General features: G+C 47.1%; 1 protein-coding gene across 1 annotated transcript in view; it reads right to left on the bottom strand.

The window, feature by feature from the left end:
- LOC119695069 (synaptotagmin-like protein 2) overlaps window positions 1–11,088 on the bottom strand; it is a 35,552-nt gene extending 24,464 nt beyond the window's left edge. The window contains exon 1 of the mRNA XM_038122898.1: window positions 10,878–11,088. The gene's annotated coding sequence lies outside the window, so the exon portion shown is untranslated. The remainder of the gene's footprint in view (window positions 1–10,877) is intronic.
- Window positions 11,089–16,661: the final 5,573 nt, after the last annotated feature.

A 16,661-nucleotide genomic window follows, 5' to 3' on the forward strand; every position in this document is an offset into this window, starting at 1 on the left:
TCACAGAATTTTCTGGGACAGATTTTATTTTTGAAGAGGTATCTAGGGACATATCATAGTATTTGCTTCTCAAGAACTTTTATTTATTTTTAACAAACCCCATGACATGTGGGCTGAAACTACTTCAGAAAATATTTTCAGAGAAGACTCATGTTTATTCATCAGTACGGCAGTCAATTAAAAATAAAGGCTACATCTTGGGAAAAAGGCTACTTCTTTGTAAAGAGCTTTTTTTTTTTTTTTTCCCATGAAAATGTTTTCTCTTACTGAAATAGCTACATTAGAAGGAAAAGGTTAACAGAAACCAAGAGCCAACTCCTTTTGTTTTATATAGTTAAAAATCAAACCACTCGATGCACCTGCTGTGGGAAAGTGAGCTGCTCCAGAAGACCGCTCCACCGGAGCTGGAGGTTTTGCTGGAAGTGTCAGGAGCTGCAAAGCTGTTGACCCAGACCTGCAGGAATTAACCAGCCTGGGAAATGATCTCCATCTGCAGCATGGCCACGGGGCTGTCCCTGCCCTGAGCCTGGGCAGCCTCTGCTGGGCACCCCATGCGTGTCTTGGGCAGTGCAGAGGCTCCAAAGGAGAATCCTCCATGAACCACTCAGGTGCAGAGCATCAAGGGAGAGTGCTAATAGCTCACTACAAGCGCAGCAGATGAAGGATAAGAATGAGCTGATAGGTACAGAACGTTATCAGGCAGGCACAGTGCTCAGTGCCAGCCATCACCCACTGCCCTGATTGCTCCATCCCTGAGGCAGGCTCACGCTCCTGCTGCAGCACCACACAGCTTGGGTTTGCTCTGTTAGATTGCACATAATCCTCTCCCCTAGCAAAGCCTTGTTACTGGACAGTCTGGACACCACAGGGGTGATGTAGTACAAACACCTAAGTCAGCAGGAAAGCCGGGACCCTGTGGGTCCCACACAGATAAAAACAATTTCTGTGTGTCCTGCCCAGCCCTGGCCTTGCCATCTCGGCAAACAGCTGGGAAGCAAAACACAAAAGCCTTGAGGCTCTGTAGAGCAATGACAGGAGTCAATGCACAGTGCTGGGGCAGATTTTACCCCAGACTGAGACTTCTTCAGTGCAAGTTCTTTATTTTGCTCACTGATGTAAGCTGGTTGGGGACAAACTGTGATAAGCACAATGAAGTTGCTCTCTCCTTCCCTCTCACCATGGGAGACCCCTCCTAGGGTTAGGATTAGTCTCCGGTGACAGAAGCAAAATGGAGAATCATAAAAAAGTGAATTGTTTGTGTCCAGATAGGCAACTTCTGCTCAAGGCCTATGGCCCACCATGCAGAACAAATCTGGGCTGCTCCCAGGCTCTGCACCACCACGACACCCCAACACAGGGGGTCCTGACATCTCACAGCAAAGCAGGTGGGTAAAATTGTCCTGGCTACAAGAAAGACCCTAGATGTGAACAGAGAAGCACGCTGGATGTGCAAAGGACCTTCACCCCTCTGACTGCTTTTCTGGGGAAGAAAACATCACAAAGATCAACTGACATGCCCAGCCCTGTTGACAAATGCTGGGTGTGGAGGGGGCGTGGAGACAAGCAGCAGCAGGACCCATCATGAGGCATAACTGGCTGCATCTCCTGCTGGGATAACTTTTGATTTCTCGTGGCCACCTCCCCAAGAAGCAGCCAATGCTTCAGTCTCCAGAAAAGATCTGTGCTGGAGCATGACACTGCTGTGCAGCTCACCAAACACAGAGCCCAGGCGTGGCTGGAGACGCGAGGCCTGCCCTGGCACGTGTGCGTTTCATCTCCCAGCAGACTGCCAGTGCCCGGGCAGGACAGGGAAGGGCTCACACAGCTGGACTGAAGGTCCCTGAAATGCACCATCTACCTTCAACACGGGCTACCAGCTTACAGCCAGAGCATGCTGTGCTCCAGCTTCTGCAAGGTACTGAGCAGGGATGCCTTGCCAGGACCACTACATTTCACAGCTTTCCCCTTTACTTTCTGAGCTCACATTAATTTTCAGCATTTGCAATATCCTCTAAGCCCCACAGTCCCACAGCTTCACTACTTTTTAAACACAAAAGTACTTGTCCTTGATTTGTTTTGACCTTCCACTTGCTTGTTTCATTTTATACCCTCAAGTATTTTATTAGAAAACCCAGTATGGATCACTCTGCAATCCCCTGCTCCATTTTGCAGGCCTGTGTCACAGCCGTGGCTCCTCTTCACAGACAAAGGAAGTTTGTTGTTTGCTCACTCCAGGTGTTACTCAGGGAGCTTTGCTCATTCCTCACACCCTTCTCAGCCCCAGTTCCAGTTTACTACAGAAGTGCTTGGCAGTGTTCAGGTGCAAAAGGGCTCTTTCCAACAGCTGCAGCCCTGGGGATATCCCCCTGTGGGACTGGTTTTGCAGTGCCAGGTGTAAGCCATGCCCAGCTGGGAAGGAGACAGGCAATGCCAGCCTTCACAAAGGGCACAGCAAATGGCCCTGCCAAGCCCTGGGACAAAGGAGAGCTCTGATCACCTGCAGAAAAGCTAAGAAGGTTACTGATGAAAGTAGTGGAGAAGACTGTTGTTCCAGAAGCTGTTTGAGTTTTTTAAAGTAACTCTCTTTCAAATAGTTTGATCAGATAAAAATTAAAAACTTGCTTGGCCTGGCAGGTGTGAAACATCCCCCTTCAGAAAGGCAGACGCTGAAGGGACTGACACCTTCTTTGTGCTGCATGTTCATTTTATTTCTGGGAGGTTTAACTGAGCTCAGAACTATGGTAATGTTCTGCATAACTAAAGCATGAACTGCTCAGATACCCAGTACAGCTCAGTGCTTTAGCTGACATCCACCTACAGACACAAATTATTTGTAGGCCATCTGCAGGGCACTCCAATCTTAGTTCTGATTTCTCAGCATGCACCTTTCCTTCAAAATGCTGCACATCTTCCTCAGCACTGGGACGTGCACAGATTAATAAGATACACCACAGGCCAAGCAGATTTCATTGACTAGACACTGAATGGCATGTAAAGGGAGAGGAGGAATTTAGGAACTGTAACCTGACAAATTGGTTGTCAAGACCCCATTCCATCACCTAGGTGAGCATAGGACCATCTAGACCCACCTCACCCTTTAGACCTGGAGCTGCACAGAGGTCCATGTAATAAAGATATGAAAACCTCCTAACACAAAACATAACAACATCTGGAACAGATAATACTGATCTCACAAGACTATTCATAGCCCAATGAAAATAGCAGCTAGCTGAAAAAGCTGTTGTCCATACCTCCTTATCACACATCATGCCACAATGTAAGGAAATAACCTTCTTTTGCTTTACAATGTGTGGACACTTCCCAGTACCCTCATTAGTCAAGACAGCCCCTGTAGGGCAGGTCAAAACCAAGAGAAGCCTTGTATTAAGAATGATGGATGTGGTCCTGGCACCCACAGTCACACTGCAGTTCCCAGTATGTGCTGTAGTTAACAGCAACAAAAAGATTTAGTGCCAACACTGCCATACCTAGAGAGTCCATGATCAGCCATGTGCCTCTCTCTGTCTCATGCTGGAAAGTCTAGCCCCACTCTTCCTCCCATCTGATTGCTTCTGCAATCAGTGAAATATGCAGAGGCATTGCCATCATTCTTTTATTTTACTATTTTATTTTACTATTTATTTTAGTAATTAAATAGTATTTATTTTTATAAATACTATTATATTTTACTTTACTTTACTATTATTTTATTTTTATTTTACTATTTAAAATAAAAATAATAGTAAAATAAAATATTATTTTTATTTTACTATTATTTTACTATTTTACTATTATTTTATTTTTAATATCAGGCAAAACACTGACAGCCATTATAATGCTCATTGTCATAATATTATAATTTTTAATGGATGTCCTTTGCCAGCAGAGAAAAAATAAAAAGCAAACTGCAGGATGGTCTTTCTCTTTGTGAGGGATGGGCTGAAAACCAACACAAACCTCCTGTCTGTGGGGCTGGGCTGTCTGTCCCTGCCTGGTGGTGCAGTGCAGAGGGAGCTGTGATCCCCTTTGTGCCCTGTACCTGTGCCCAGAGCTGGCTGCAGCTGGCACTGGCCCCTGTCACCAAGGCAAAGGGCAGCCCCAGCCTGGGATGGGGCAGCTGCAGCTCAGGGGCAAGGTGTGAGCCCCACTTGAGCCTGGGGCAGCTCAGCTCATCCAGGTGCTCCCTTTTACACACAGACAAGCCCTCAAGGTGCAAAAATACAGATAGGAAAGGCATTGCACAAGCTTACAACCACTGCTCTCACAGAAGGAAATTGCTGGGAAGTAGGACAGTGTTCCTAAGGCAGCCAAGGGCTGTCCCAGGGAGAAGGCACATGGCTGAACAGCAGGCACCCCTACCCCTGTCTATTCTGCTTGTGGCCACACTCACCAGCAACTCTCCTTCTCTTTCTCTCCGCTCACATATCCCCTCTCACTGTAATGAAATGAATATAGAAAATACCTGCCTTTTGTTTAGTTGCTGTGAAACTCCACAGCATCATGAGAGCTCTTCCAAGGTGCGTTATTTTCTCCTAATTTGCAATAAACCACTTGCAGCTCTGAACTGTCTACTCCTCTGCTGACTAAGAACCACTGTGAACTACAAGAACAGAGAATATGTTTAATTGCTTGCTGAAAAGCTATTCCACTAAAAATGTGTCACTGCACTGACTTCAATGATATTTTGTCTGACTTGTCACAGAAAAATGAGAGAAAGAGGCCTACAGCTCCTACCCAAAACCCTCCTAAGCAGCTAAGTCATCTACAAATGGCCTTCAGGTGAGAGACAGCTGATAAGATAAAGAATAACTTCAAACAAAGCAGGCAACTGTGGTCTCCCAGAGCAGTCCACATCTAAACACATCTGTTACCATCACACAGGAAATGTCAAGGCCAAATTCTGGCAATGCCAGGCAGAAATGCCAGAATTGCTCAAGCTCAGCTACTCACAGACTCTACACATATGTTTCTCTATTCAGTGAGGGCTGTACATGACAGAGTGCCATTCCCAGAACAGAACAATGAGCAGCTCGTGCTGCTGGTAACCCCCACTGAGGGCAGCTTTGGCAGGCCCTGAGCTCGAAGAGAGCAGCTCTGACCTTAGAGATGGCTCTCCCCTCCAGTGTGCATCCCAGACCAAAAAACTACTGCTCAGTTCATTCTGAGCACAGCCCTGGGTGGTTTCTCTCAGATCAAGTCATTGCTTCACATCACACTTTCCAATAATGTCCAGCATGATGGAGAATCTCTGCTGTTTTATTAAAATCTCTTCCCTCCCCTTAGGCAGCTTTAGTGAAGGATGTCCATTGATCAGAAATGGCCCTGAGATGGCACAGAGGAATTGCAGGAATTTATCAGAACAAGCAGGTCCCTAGCTCAGCCCCTCAAGAGCAGCCAGTCAAAGATATTTTAGAACAACAATACAATGCTAAGCCAAAAAGCATGAGCAAACTCCCCTGTTCAGTGCATGTGAGGAATGCTTAACTGAGGAAATGAGTGAATTCTGCCTATCTACACTCAGCCTCAGAAATACCTTGGCTTCCAAAGAACATCCCAGGCCCAGGACATTGCAGAAGGGTCAGTTAAGGATGTATAAGGATTTTTTCCTCCTCTCTATATTTCTACCCAATGCAATGTAACCACCACATGAACAATTATCTCCACTGAACTCTACTCATCTCCTTCTACCAAGGAACTGCATGGGTGGAATTTGCATTACACACAATTTACTTCCTTTTAGCCATTTTTAATTGAATGAACCATCCTTTGGTTACCACCTAGGGTAAACAAAAGACTGAGCTTCTCAGTCTTAATCATTATTTCCTAGATCTGACACTGCCAAAATAAAAACACCCATCAGAGGAGAAGTCTGACTCAGACTCCTTAAGGTCAACAAGTCCTTTAATTGGTAATAAACTGATAATGCAATGCTATAGTCTAAATATTTGAGAGTTCCGTTTATTTCATAGGTGGGAACTATTTGCAGAGCTTGCAGGATGTAGTTCATTGTAATTCTGCAGATTGCCAGAACACAAATAAACAAGCACAGCCACCTGGGACATCAAGAAATCCCTAATATCCCAGTGAACAGGGATGGCTGGATCTCCAGAGAGGATGCCAGTACCTTAGAGACTTTGCTCTGTCCCCTGCCAGACCCACTCTGCCTCCATTCACTCCCAGCACAGGCATTCCTCTCCCAAGATCTTTGGTGGAGGTGAGAGGGAAGCCTCCCACACCTCCACTAAAGCACTTGGCTTTGGGGTGGGGGCAGGGGCTTGTGCTGAGCTTTGCTCTAAATCTGCACTTATGTCCTCAAGAAAACGAGTTCCACAAGGATTTGCATTCCCTATTTATTAGTTTGTAACAGCCCTTCACCCCCACAGCTTAGCTTAGGGCATCTCATGGACATCGTGCTGTGCTTCTGCCACACTGACATTTCCATCAGAGAAACATCCTGGTGTCCAGGTTTCCCTCAGCCAAGGGAGAACAGACTTGTTATACCACCTTTGAAAACTCAGGTCCTGCTAGCAGGGTTTCTAAATGCCACCTGGTATGATGGGTGCTCCTAAAAGCATCTTCTCAGCTGTTACACTTGAAAAGGTAAGGACAATTAAAGGTATGGTATCTAAAACTGAGCAGCTTAAAGCTAGAACATTGCAAGTATTTAGATTAATCACCGCCCTGTCCTCCTTCGTCACTCACTCATCCTCAGAACCCAGATATTTTCAGTATGAAAAATGGGAGGTGGAATATAAGTTTTGGCTGAGTTCAAACAAAGAAACTGCAGAAATGGAAGATGAGGAAAAAAACAACCACCCATGAGAACTTCTGTCTATTATTTTTGACCCAGAAAAATATTTGCTGACCTCAACCGTGCTTTCTTCCAAACATAATTTCTCCATGTTTGCCTGCAGTGGTGACATGTCTGAAATTGCTTTCCTGACCCTGCTTGTTATGCCCCAATAATTGTGAGCTTGCAACACCTACCCTGGTCAGGAGCCTTCCAGATCAGAAGACATTTTATTTAAAAAAACAACACAATGCTAAAACCACCTCATTTTGTAACACAGTGAAGTTAAAACTATGCAGGGCCCAATTCCTTTGTACTCCTATGCCTGCTGAGCTCGAGGCATGAGGCGTGGTGATAAATCCCAAGGGAAAACAGTGCTGTTTGTTTAGGAAACTCTGCATACTGAGGGATCCTTCCTTCTGGTCACTGATTATTTTTAAGCCTCAGCCACGCCTGGATGATTCTGAAATACCTTCACTCCAGTTTTGAGTTAACTGTAAAACGGCAGGGTGCATCGCATCCTTTGAGATATCTGGCAGGTATAATTCCCTCTAACATCCAGGAAAAGGAGTTTTAGAAACACTCTTAGGAAGTAATGCCCTGACCTGTAGTTTCCAGTTATTAATGCCAAAACAAAGACGGTCTGCATCCAGAGGCTCCAGAGGCTAGGGTCACCCTCCCCATGATGGAGGGGGAGAAAAATGATGTCCAAGGTCTGTGTCTGATCTGGGATCCATGCCTTTTCCTCTTCTAATTCCCAAACATGTGCTGAGGCCTAGACTGGTTTGTGCTGGGCCCAGTTCTAGTGCAGAAATGCACCACACTAAAATTTTAACTAAAGCTGTTTTACTTTGTAACCCTGACATACTGTGAAAGGAAGCTTCAGGGGGAGTAAGCCCATTGCTGAATCTACCACATCCCCTGCTTTCACACACCTTGTCCCATGAGAAAACAAATTCAAACATGGGAATATTTTTTTTAACTGGCCACTTTCCTTCCAGAAATAATGCGACTTCAATGCAAACACAAGCTCAGTCATTAATTCACCCGCTGCAGCCATGTCTGTGCTCCAGGAGCAGGATGACCTGAGTGGCACTGGAGGCCCTGGCAGCACTCATTGCTTACAAGAAGGAAGAAAGCACCTGCTTCCACTGTCTGTGCCCTGCAATGCTCACAGGCAGGTGAAAGGTTTAAGTCACCACTGCAGGGTGACATCCAACACCCACAGCCATGAGGTGGCTAATACTACCAGTTATGGGTAGAGTCAATTCACAAGGAGATTAAAAGTGAATCAAATTCAACACAATTTCAACACAAATTTCACTAATTTCAACACAAAACCACAGTTCTCATGCTAGGTTCTCTCAACTGGACAAAGCTGCAGTAGGTTAATTAGCTACAAGCACAGCTATAAACAGATGTGCTTAAACTAAAACACATCTGCATGTAGACATGGCCTGTCATTTATTCAGCTTAACATAAAAGTTTAGACAAACTCAAGTAAGAAGTCCAAACACAGATTGCACTGATTTAATTAAATCACTAAAAATAAAATCAGTATCAGCTGATCATCTGGTACCACTTCCTTGCACAGACAAGGTGTTTCTTCCATCTGTGCAGCTACACGAATACTTAGCAAATCTTGAAGGAAGGTGGTGAAAACAGACTTCTTGGATAAAAATAACAAGGTCATCTCAACTGTTGAACAAGGTAGTTTTATTTCTAGGTGCTTAAGCTGAATAAGACTGGGGACTTTTATATGAACAGTGACGACTCTAATTCTGCCCAGACACTCTAATTCTGCCCAGACAGGATGATGCTGTTGTGTAAAATGCACGTTATGCTGCAGAGGGTAAGATGCTTGCCCAGGGAAACTCCACGCTGGTGACTCTGCTTTGTGGTGTCGGCCCTGGGAGCTGCAGGTCTGCAAGAAGGGAACAGCTTGGGCTGAAGCTCCTGAAGCCACGGAGGCTCAGCCAAGCAGCCACCCAGAGCAGTTCCCAGCAGCATCCTCCCTGGGTGAGTTTCCAATCCCATCTGCTTTGGCTCTCCAAGATGAACTGCACCATTAGGTTTAACTTGCAAAAAAAAAGTAACTTGATTTTGAATCAAATGTCACTAACAAGCCCTTATTTTTCTCAGGCTCTGATGCCTGTTTACACCCCAGGACTGCCTTGTACTCCTTTCACCTTTGTTGCAAACATTTATCATTGCTTTGTTTTTCTCCCCCCCCCCCCCCCCAACACACACACTCCCGTGCTACATCTCTGAGTGCAGATAACAATATTGATTTAAATGCAATCAAAGAGAGCCTCGTGTACAATGAACACTTTGTCCCATGCTGTGCCATACTGTGGCAAGGGCTGCCCCTTTCCCAGGGATGGAGGCCCATTAAAGGGATACAATTTATGAGTTCAGGAGGAAAAAAACAAGTTTGCACTTCAATTACAGAATTGTGCAGGAGAGCAGAAACTTGGGTCACCACGTGGAGTTTCTCAGATACTCTGCCAAAGGTGGAGCAGGGAGGGAGGTAAAGGAATTGGGTTCAGCCCTCAGAACCAACTAACTCCTGCCTGCTGACACCCTCACAGAAGTGTGACAGGGACAGGTCAGTCGGTCTGCCCTGTCTGACCATGCCCTGTGGTCTGCCCTGGGGGCAGAGATGCAGGGGCCTGGAATGGGCTATAGCAGCACTGGAGGGAATAAGCTCCACTGCAAACTATTTTATGTCAAACTGACTCACTGCCAAAGCAATGCAAGAAAGGCATAAGGACCAAACAGGTCATAGGCCATGGGTTACCATGGCTTATACAACAGCACTGACCACACTGGAGAGATGGCTGCAAAGGGAGCAGAAATTAATAAATGCTGGTTTTATTGCCATGTCAAGCATTTACAACAATGGAGCATAAACACGGAAGTAAATAAAACCAGGATGGAGAGGGGAGACTAGGAAAATACAGACAAAACAGCAGAAGTCACAGGGAAGTGACACATCACATTCCACATTTTTACAAGTTATTTAGAATACAAAGTGGGGAAGTAATAATAAAAAGTACACTATAAATCATCAAAAGTACCCCTTATTTTCTAGGAATTTACTTTTTTGAAAGTTTTTTATGTCAGATTTTCTCTACAGGGAAAGTTGTGGATGCCTCGTCCCTGGAAGTTTCCAAGGCCAGTTTGGATGGGGTTTGAACAACCTGATCTAGAGTAAGGTGTACCTGCATTGGAATGAGATGATCTTCCAACCCAAACTATTCTGATTCTATGATCTCTGAAAACCAGCAGCTGCCTCACAAACTTAATTTTAATAGATGGGACAAAAACCACTCTGTGACTAATTGCAAAAAGGCTTTGATAACGCAGTTCATCAATGCAAGATAAGATACACTTTGATTCGAACAGCCCAAAGTCGCGGGCGGACCCAGGGGAATGATGCCCCATGCCAAGGCAGGGCCCGGGCAGCCCGGTCGGTGGAAGCAGCCCCGAGCCCCCGCAGGGCAGGGACAGGCACGGCCACCTCCGTGCGCTCGGAGCGCCGGACGCCGCTGCGCTGTCGCTGTGCCAGGCGCCGTCCTGACCCCGAGCGCTGCCGCGGGGCACACGGGCACCACCTGTAAGCCGCGTCCCCGCCGGCACTGCCGCCCCGCCACGGGCACCGAGGCTGTCCCCGTGTCCTGCCCGCTGTCCTGCCCGGCAGCTGCTCCGTGCAGCCGCCCAACCCACACTGCCCCCCGCTGCCCAGCGCACGGTGCCCCCGAGGCCAGACCCTGCCTGGAGGGGAAGTCCCGGACCGCTCCGGGCACCCGCGGCTCGGCTGGCCCGGGGCGGGGGCAGAGGAGAGCGGCACCTCCGCCCGCTCCCAGCGCCGCCCGGCCGGCGAGCCAGGCTCGGCAGGCACCGTGCGCCCCGGCGGCGGCTGTGCCCGGCACACGGACACGGACACGGACCCGGCACACGGACACGGCACTCGGACCCGGCACACGGACCCGGAGCGCCCGCACCGAGCCCGGCCCGGGGCTGCGCTCCCGCCCCCCCGCACACCGGGGCTGTGCCCGGCACGGCGAAGCCCCGCAGCCCTTACCTGCCCTCGGCGGCGCGGGGCGGGAGCGGGGCTATGCCGGGGCGGGGCTCTCCATTCCAAATCGGGGCTATCCACCCCGGGGCCGGGCTATCCATCCCGAAACGGGGCTATCCATCTCGGGGCGGGGCTATTCCTCCCGGGGCCGGGCTATCCATCCCGAGGCGGGGCTATCCATTCCAAATCGGGGCTATCCATTCCAAATCGGGGCTATCCATCCCGGGGCCGGGCTATCCACCCCGGGGCGGGATCGGGGCTATACCGGGGCGGGGCTACCCAATCCGGGGCCGGGCTATCCACCCCGGGGCGGGGCTATCCATCCCGGGGCGGGGCTATCCATCCTTGGGCGGAGCTATCCATCCCGAATCGGGGCTATCCATCCCGAATCGGGGCTATCCACCCCGGGGCGGGGCTATCCATCCCAAATCGGGGCTATCCATCCCGGGGCCGGGCTATCTATCCCAAATCGGGGCTATCCCGGGGCGGCAGCCAGACGGAAAAGCCGGGCCGGAGCAGGGGCGGGGGTCAGGCAGGTCAGCGGGACCTGCGAGGCGCTGGAGGCAGCCTGTGTTGGGGATCCTTTCAGTCTTGCCAAATACTGTTATTGTATATTAATACAAAGTAATTAGTTCCACCCTCGTCTCCACCAGGGCAGGACCCGCCTTGGAAAGGCAAGGTGTTAGGAGAGGTGTAAGAGGAGCAGATACAAGTGATCAGGTGTTCGGAGAGGAGGCAGCGAGGCATCCCCAGGGCCCGGAGCAGCCCCGCAGCCGGAGCAGGCGGAGCAGCCAGCCCATCTCCCTTCAGCATGGCACAGCTGCCGCCTTCTGAAGCCAAACCTGTTCCTCTCCCTCGGTCCGTGCCTGGGGACAGGAGGCACTGAAGAGAGATGCTGGGGACCGAGCGTTATGCCAGTGTTCAACTCCGGCAGGTAACCAGGAGCGAACCCGCCCAGCCCCTGTTCTAACCCAAACCAGCAAAAAATTAAGGTCCAAACTAGGATTTGAAGGTATATTTCCAGCAATTCCAGTTTATTGGGATTTCTGCTCCCTGCTGTTTACCTCGGTAACTCAATCCAGACCTGTGACCCTGCCCCCTCAGTGCCTCCGCGGCTCCCTCGCACCAGGGCACTGCTCCCCAGAAGACACAGTAATGGGTACCTTAGAGAAATCTTAGATGGGGAGGAAAAATCAGGAGGCTCCAGGAGACTATGGAGAGGCTTGACAGCTGGCTTGCAAGCAGAGCTGAGTTAATAGAAGAAAAAATGATTGATGATTTTCAAGTGTATCCATGGCAAGGAAGAAGATAAAGCCGTCAGCATGGGAACAGATTAGAAAAGATGCATGGAAATTTTTGTAAGCTTGACTACGTGCATAAGTAAATGTGTATATGTGCCTTATTAAGTTCCTGTAAAACTTTTACCTATGATATTAACGCTAATTGCTTTACACCAGTTAATACAATAAGTTATTGTGATATAATTGATGACTTAAGATCACGCTTTGTTAAGAGTATATAAGCTAGAGAACACACAAAATAAAACCTTTTTCTTCTTCGACCCTGATCAATCACGTGTGTGTATGTCACGTCCGACCTAACGGGTGACAGGAGGCCTAGGGAATGTGGCTGCCTCGCTGATTCCCCAGGGGCACTGCACAAAGTGCCAGTGCCACGGTAGGAGGAAAGCAGCGCATCCCTGAAAGGGTGCAGCACGCAGCTGCTGGCTGTCCCCGCTGTCCCACCACCACAGACACAGCAGCTCCCCCAGTTTTCATCTTCTACAGCAGAGAAAGCTGAAGCAAAACCAGTCACACTTTGACATCACTAAGAGTTTGAATTTCTGGCTGCTGGACAGTCAATGCTTCTGCATCAAGTGGAGGCAGGAACAAGAGCTTAGTGTAGGGTTTATTTCTGGCCACTCCTGCTCAAAGCTAGACAAAAATGTGACTTGGGAGTGAGCAAATACAGTCACATGGGGACTTTACAACAGCTTGTAAAATCAGTGAAGAAATGCATTTTATTACCACAGCCTGTGCCTCCCATGCTTTTCTCACGTTTCAGTCTTTTAATATCTTCAGGAGAACAACTGGCAGAAATCATGTAAAACACTAAAATAGTAGGCAGAGATTTGGGAAGGAAAAATTTGATTTACTTGCTGATTTCTATTTAGGCTTTCATAGTCCATATCCTAAAATGAACTGCTGATTCAAGTCTAAGACTTGGGCTATTAAGCTTAAAGCATCAGGTGGTCTTCTGAGTCTGAGATGCTGATTGCTGCCTGCCCCTTTGTCATTCATTATATGACCTTTCTCTTCCAGAACAACTGCTCTGTGTACTGAAGCTCTGCTTCCTGGAAAGTGGCTGGAAGGCGGCCTGCTGATGGGAAGTAGAGAATAAATGTTTTGTTTTCCTTTACTTCCATGTGCATCCTTTGCTTTTGCTTTATTAAACTGCCTGTATCTTGACCCATGGGTTTTTTCCATCTTATTTTCCTCCACCCCATCTTGTCTTGCTGAAGAAGGCAATGATAGAGCAGGTTGGTGAGCACCTGCCATCCAGCCAAGGTAAACCTGCCACCAAAAGGTTTGTCTACTCATATTCCCATCACAGTGATAAGTCCCTCGAAACCCACACGACTTTTCAGGTACAATGTGGGACTCCCCTTTAGATGAGGTGCACCTCTAGTCCAGATGAACAATCCTTTTGTTGTCTCACCCAAGTTGGGACGTCTGCAAGTACAGCCATAGCACAGCCCATTGTTCTAAGGATTTTCTTTCCATGCTGTCCTTTTCCTTAACTCAAATCCCATTAAGCCTGGAGTGTTTTCAGTATTTTTAGCTGTGACTTTCAAAGGCTGCCAAAAGATAGCTGAAAAGTATTTATCAGTGTGATTAATGCTCTTGGTGTTTCTTCATGATTCGGCCTCCTCTAGAGGAACTAAATGTGGAAGCATGACAAAATCACCAACATCTATTTCGGGGGGGGGGGTTTTCATTCAAATTTTTGCTATGCCAAACTTTCCTCCCCAGCTACCTGACTGCAGTGCTAAAATTACTAAAAGCACTAAAGGAAGAACGTGGTGCTTTGGAGATGCCATTTTTACTTACCACTGTTGTATCCCAAAAATATTTTGCTGAGAACAAACTGCTTCTCAGTTTTGTTTACTGGGTGTTAAAATTTTGGTTTACAGCTTGCCAAAATAAAGAAACAGATAAAATCCCCACTCCTCTAGGACAAATGCTCCACCAGCAAGCCATAAACATAAATAGAGACTCCAAAGGAGGACAAAAACCCTGATAAATGTGTGTATGAGCAGTGTCCTATTTCTATCTGCAGGAACTGGGCATCTAGGACTGGGTAGCAGCAGAATAGCAACATATCTCTTTAGACACATCCTTTGCAATCCTGCTGTATGTCTTACTTGGTTTGAGATGGTGAGTCATGTAACAGCCAAAATTCAGCAAGTAAAATTCAGTGCAGATCAAGTGACACTACATGGAGGTCATCCAGTTTAAACCAGCTAAGGAGCTGGCCTTATTTTATTTGGCACTGTGGACCTCAGTGTTTACTGATGAAAAGCTGAGCTGTTCTAATCAAAAACTGAGGCTCTGTGTCCTTTCTGCTGTAAGGTATAAATCTCTATTGGTTGGCAGCAAGAACTATATTTTTGATACCATCTTGCTCAGCAATGCCAGATGATTTTTTTTCTTTTAATGTAATAAGAGTTTTAAAAGAGAAATTGGCTCATGTTTCAGGGAGCTTTCTGAGAGACTTACAAATCACGTAGCCCAAGTCATGGGAAAGATGTTACTAATTGCTTACAGCAAAGCCGACAGTTTTTATAGAGTCATGTTCATCCCAGCTACCACGACAGAGTGGGATGGAAAAGTGCCCACAGCCACCCATGGCTCAAGCAACAAGAGGGGCTTGAGCCTGCACCAGGTATGGGGCAAGGTCCAGACTCCTCTCTGTAGTGAGATGGTTACTAAAGGTGAGGTTTCCCTGCAGAAAAGAGAAACACAGGCACCTGTAGAAAAGCAAAATCTTTCAGGAAAACAGACCTCCAGGCCTGAGACCTCCAGCCATATCTCAAGATTGGTATTGATCAGTGTTCATAAAGGAAATGGGAGAGTTTCCACACGTGTGAGATAAACCAGCTTGGGTGGTTTTTGTACTGCTCTGTTGCGATGTGTTTATTTCTGGCCAGAGTGAAACCAGCACAGAAAAGGAAATACCACACAGTTGCTCATTCCACCACTGTCTCTCCAGGTTTGCTGTGCTGAGCTGAGGAGTTAGGCTAGGTACATGGCAAAAAGCATCCTGAGAAATCTGTTCTCTGGCTTCCAATAAAGGCAGTAATCCGGCTTACAGCAGAAGACAATATGGAGCAGAAAGTGACTTATCAAAGGCAAAGCGTTACCATTTTCAGACCAAAATGTGCTGTTGGTGATTAAGTGGCACTGCCTGATATCCCTTCCACACACTGTTCCATCGCTGCCCTCTGGATGCCCTGCATGCTCCCTTCTTGTCAACAGGAAGCCCTGAGAGATGCATGTTTGATGCTAACTGGCTTTAAAATTGCCCTGTGTTGTAAGAGGAAATAATAGTCTCTCCTGTTGGGAACACATCCTGGCATTCCTTTAAAACAAGCAAACAATAAATCTTCTCTCATATAGAGGTTCCTTTGAAATATTAGTGAGTTTGCTGCCCCTCTTGCAGTCCAAATCACATTTAAGAAATGTATTTCTCTTTGGTTCTGACAGGATGTCCTAAGTAAAGACTACACTGCTGCACAGTACCACACAAGGAAAGGTAACACAGAGGCAAAACTGTTTGCAATACACAAAAACAGGAGTTGATTTTCCTCTGTTAATGAGAATATCTGCAGTGAGATTACTGAGCAAAGCCCAATAAATAAAAGTGAAGGATAAAATTACCTACAGTGGCACAACCTTCCCCACAGCTGCTGTTCCACAGCACAGGCTGTTGCATTGCATTCTGAGAAAGCTTGTACCAGCAGGGTACCAGCATCCTGGAGAGCCAGGCCTTTTCAACCCACCTTCCAACCCCCAGGGTAAGCAGAGGCTGGATTTGTTCATGGATCTGTCATGTAAAATAGCAAATCTAAGCAGAAATGCTGTTTAGCAATATGAAGCCATGCTCTGCTCCAGCACAAGAGTCAGCACACAACCATTTCAGGTGTCTACTTGTCACGATCAACACTGCACACAGTCAGCTTTGGAATTTCTTTTCTGAACTGAAAGTCCACATTTTCCCAGTTATTTTTGAAGTACTAAAAGTAAACACCTGTCTTGAGAGAACTGAAGTGCCAGACATCAGTGTGAGAACTCTACTCAAATGGGTTTCAAAACTGCTTATATAGGCATAATTTTGAAGGACAAAATGCATTTGGTATCTAGTGCCTTAACAAGCAGTCAGAGCAGAAAGGACAATTCTTGAGAATAATTCTTTACAAAGGAACCTTAGTTTGAAGATGATTTCTCATTATGAAATACCAGCACGTTTTTCCCCGAGCCCTTAGAACAGGGACCCCTTCCTTTCCTCCCTGGTTCCATCCACCCAGGCAAGGCTGCAACACTCACCTGAGCACATTCCTGTCTCAAAAGGGTCCGAGGAGGTTTTAAGCTACTAATGTACATAAAGCTTTTATATTGCAAAAAAGGCTATCAAAATAGGCTGTTTACTTAACATGCCTGGAATAAACCAGGACTCTGCCAGACTTTTGTGTTATTAAAACATGAAAAAAGATGCTTAACTGCATTATGC

This window comes from Motacilla alba, chromosome 4A, assembly GCF_015832195.1.
Source record: "Motacilla alba alba isolate MOTALB_02 chromosome 4A, Motacilla_alba_V1.0_pri, whole genome shotgun sequence".
NCBI lineage: Eukaryota > Metazoa > Chordata > Aves > Passeriformes > Motacillidae > Motacilla > Motacilla alba.